Here is a 5000-nt window from a genome sequence, read left to right on the forward strand (position 1 = left end):
TTATTTAGTTTTTTAGGAAATGCATCCCCGTTAATTCCATTTGATAAGCCGGTAAAGCTACCAAGCTGCTATTCAAAATCGTAATAGCTTAATCTATTTTGCAATGCATAGGATTTTTTTCGCTATATGACCTAATTGTAATTCAATTTCAGAAATGAATCCAATCATGTTTTCATTCAATAGATTTATCCCCTCGGCCAACAGGAGATATATTATTATTGAAATCATAATAGATAGTATGATTTTTAGGGTTTAAAGCCTAGGTTTTTGTTATTTTATTTATATGATTTACATCATGTTCCACGAATTGATAAAGAGAAAAGTCTTGATTGTGCTTTATGAATTAATCCCTCCAATTAACACCGAAGTTGCTGAGCCAAATAAAGTTAATTATTTTTAGCTTGAAGATAATTATTTAAATCTTCTAAAGGTTTGGTATCATATTCATCTAAAGGTGTGGAATTTTAAATGATATTTTATGCGTTTGATAAAAAAGAAAACCAGATTGAAAAGCCTCTTTGAAGTTCAAAGACCAATTTGTTTTCTCTTGAGGTTTCAAGTACGGGAAACGTTGCGGAGTTCTACGTTTGATCTCAGAGTAGAAGAGTCATTTATATTCAACAAAGAGCTAAGCAAAGGACACCAATTGATTTTGTTGAATGTTTTAGGGTTTTGATCGTCATCCAATGGAACGCCTGTCAAGTTTATGCTAACACACGCACACACACACACACACATATATATATATATATATATATATATATATATATATATATATATATATATATATATATATATATATATATATATATATCAACCACATATTTAAAAAACGTGCAACAAGCAGGAATCCGCTACACATACATCGCCTCCTTCAGTTGGAAAAGGCGAATTTAAAAAGTTGTATGGTAAATTACGTAGGCTGATATTGATGACCGGAGTGGCGTTGTAATACTTCTTGGTAGGAGACACAAACTGCAGTTCAATAGAATAAGCGGTAAAACAGTGCAAAAGCATTTGCATTTCATACACATCATTTATATATATATATATATATATATATATATATATATATATATATATATATATATATATATATATATATATATATATACATACATTATATATATACGTGTGTGTATATATATGTACATTATATATATGTGTGTATATATATACACATATATATATATATATATATATATATATATATATATGCCTTCATGTTTGTGTATTATGTAGGATTCTGTACAAACTAACTTGATAATTTGTCGGCTACTTCGTAGGAATTTGATTGTGAATGCTGAATGCAAATGAAAGAAAAGAGGTTGAAGATATTTGTACAAGGTGTTTAGTATCAGAAGTGCGAGAAATGGGGGAGAGACACTTTTTTGGTTAAAAGGTTAGCATAGGTGAAAAGATGAATCGAAAATATTTTGTTATGCTTTTAGTTACGCGGGGAGAAAAAGAATATTGTTTAGTGAAGAAATTGTCTATATCATAAATACATGTACAGTAGGTAGAAAGAAAACTAAGTTAAGGGAGGGTTGGATTGAAGGGTTAGAACACGTATTGGAAGGCAAGGGACTTAATATCTATTAAATTAAGCTTAAGATTGCTTATGATAGGGGTGAATGACGCACTATAGTTAATGAAGTTTGACTAGCTGTGTAATTGTATGAAGTTACCAATTTTATTTACTTTGAATATACATACATACATACATACATACATACATACATACATATATATATATATATATATATATATATATATATATATATATATGTTTGTGTAACACTTTTATAGTGTTATATATAGATATATAAATGATTATACATATATTCAGCGTTTGTTTTAACAAAGACATTAATAAAGATCAAAGCTATTTCAGCACTAGATATCAGTTTCTTAACATCAAAAGTTTTTGATGACATAAGGTATTACCACACTGACCGGATGAGGTGTATACGTATGTATGTAGGTATGTCCTTCATAAAAGTAAGGTTAAATGGTTTTCAAACATATCAGTCTCCCGGTCTCATAGCAAATGGGGATTGATTCTGTTACCTGCCTCAGTTCACCTGTCCCCCAACGAGTCGTTTAAGCGTACGGCGACAGTTGCACTTCTGTTTTTTTGGAAATACTAGAACTTGTTAACTTTAGGCGTAGTTGTTCGTATGTGGGTGCTTTGTGAACAAGGAGACGCCCCAATAGCGTATGACACCCTTAAAACATACCTTCTGCAGCAGTACTCGCCAGCCGCCTGTATAGCAAAGCTTTTTCAGCTCTCTCAACAACCGTTGGGGGACCAAAGGGCTTCGCTCGCCCTCAGGGAAATGACCAGTATCGCTCAAATGCAACCTGCCGCAGATGGCTCTCCTCGTGAGGTGAACCTACTTTGTGCCCTTTGGATATGCCGTTTACCCGAACCTGTCCGTGCTGCCATACCTGATGTCGACAATTTCCCCATAAAGGACTTGATGACCAAAGCCGACGCCCTTATGGACAGCCACTTCACAACCTTCAAGACCTCCATCAACGCCTCCACTCCTGACAAAGAGGATGCCTATTCAACGTCAACCGAAGCTGACGTGAATGCCGTAGGACATACACGCCTACCCCGTGACGTGCTGAAGCGGCGACAAAGCCACCCATCACCCACCACTCCCTCACGCCCCAACCAACGACTTCTACAGCCACTTACTGCCTCCCATCGGCCACAGTTTTGCTACTACCACTACAGATTCGGGGCAGTCGCGAAGGAACGTGCCAAGGATTGTCAGTGTCCAAAAAATGTGTAAGTAGGCCAGCTCGTGGTGGTGGCCTCCCGTGTTTCTAATCTTTTCTTTTTACATGATGGAGGAATACGTGTGCAAGTTTTGGTAGACACGGGTGCTTGTCGTTCTCTTTTGCCAAGGGAACTCTTCATAACACGACGTAGTCTGTCTACGTCTGCCGACGTCCGCCTGGTAGCTGCCAACGGATCTGCGATACCCATCTACGGTTACGAGAACCTCACATTATCGTTTGGAAACAGTAAATTTAATTGGAAGTTTCTCGTTGTTGACGTCACATTGTCAATCCGCGGTACGGATTTCCTCTCTCATTTCCACTTTCTGGTTGATGTCGCCCACCGACGATTGGTAAACGCAGACTCGTACTTGTCGACACCTCTTCAACCTGGCCCCTCTAACCTCGCTCTCCACATCAGCGCACCCACGGATGCCTACGCCCACCTCCTCGTGTGGTACCCGGAAGTTTTCCATCCAGAACTTTGCCAAATGCCCACGGCTCCTGCCAAGCACTGTATTTATCACCATGTCAGGAAATACGTTGGCTGCCGTTCAACTGGGATTGGATTACAACGCCTTGGCTGAAGCCCAACGACAGGATCCAGAGTATCAAGCATGTAGGACATCCTGCACATCCCTCCGTTGGGAAGACATCCTCCTCGACGACTCCAACACCACCCTCTGTGACGTCAGTACTGGTAGACTGCGACCTTGGATTCCTGCTCCCATGCGCCGACAGGTGTTTGATTTCATTCATGGCCTTTGACATCCCTCGTTCCGTTCTACTTCACAGCTGCGGAAGACGAAGTCCATTTGGCACAGCATTTCTAAGGATGCTAAGGATTGGGTCCGCACCTGTACTTCTTGCCAAACTTCCAAAGTACATCGACACACGGATTCAGGAGTGGGCACCTTTCCTCAACCTCAGCGTTGTTTCGCCCACATTCACGTCGACGTTGTAGGCCCCTTACCCACATCACAAGGACATAGTTACCTGTTTACCGTCATCGACCGCTCCACTCGTTGGCCTGAAGCCATTACCATGGAAACTGCAACGTCCGCCTCATGTACATCTACCTGCCTTACTCTCAGGATGGATTGCAAGATTTGGTATCCTGAGCATATTACTTCTGACAGGGGTACCACTTTCACCTCTCAATTGTGGACATCATTAGCGAATCTCCTGGGCATCACCCTACATCACACAATGGCCTACAACCCCGCTGTCAATGGAATGGTTGAACGTTTTCATTGCACCCTCAAAGCAGCTTTGATGTCCCGCTGCAAGGATTGCAACTGGTTTACTCAGCTTCCCTGGGTCCTTCTGGGACTAAGGACCATTCCTAAAGACTCCCTCGACGTCTCGGTAGCTGAAATGGTGTATGGCGACCTGTTGGTCGTCCCTGCCGAAGTTTTTCCTTATGCAACCTCTTCTGACGATCTCCAGCGCATACGTCACGTCGTGGGAAAATTTACTCCATGCCGCCAGACTTACATGCCCCTAGCGAAGCATCACATACCGACAGACTTGCACTCTGCAACGCACGTCTTCCTACGCAATGACACTAGCAAGCCACCGCTAACGCCCCCTTACAAGGCCCTTTCCTTGTGATCCGACACAGTTCGAAAGCATTCCTACTAAACATTCGTGGCAAAGAAGACTGGGTCTCCATTGATCGTCTAAAACCTGCTTATCTTCTGCCAGATGACCCGCCTACAGTTTGCCTCTCTAGATCAGGGCGCCCTATTTAACATGTACAATATGTCTTTTTTAGGGGGGGAGCCATGTACCAACCATGTGTCACACGATCGTACATAGTATCATTTAATTTTTTGTATTTATTATGCTTTATAGTATCATTTAATTTTTTGTATTTATTATGCTTGTATCTTCCCTCTCCCCTCGCACTGATAGGAACCTGAAATAACATGTCTGTTTTTCTCACTGTTAACTGTTAACCGGTGAGCTTTTCAGTTGAACATGAAATTGCCTGTTATGTTTTGTATGCCCTTTTTGCCTGGAGTTTATGTATATATAAACGAATGCCCTGTAATAAAGTTTACTCAGTTGGTTTCATCCTGCCTTTGAGTCACAACCTTCTCTCGGCTCGTCACAGGCCCGTTTTCAAACTCAATCAATTGATAGAGGGGGTTGTGGGTCGTTTCTTAGCTTCATTATTGAATTTTTAAGTAATAGATCGCAAA

This window comes from Palaemon carinicauda, chromosome 27, assembly GCF_036898095.1.
Source record: "Palaemon carinicauda isolate YSFRI2023 chromosome 27, ASM3689809v2, whole genome shotgun sequence".
Classification (NCBI taxonomy): Eukaryota; Metazoa; Arthropoda; class Malacostraca; order Decapoda; family Palaemonidae; genus Palaemon; species Palaemon carinicauda.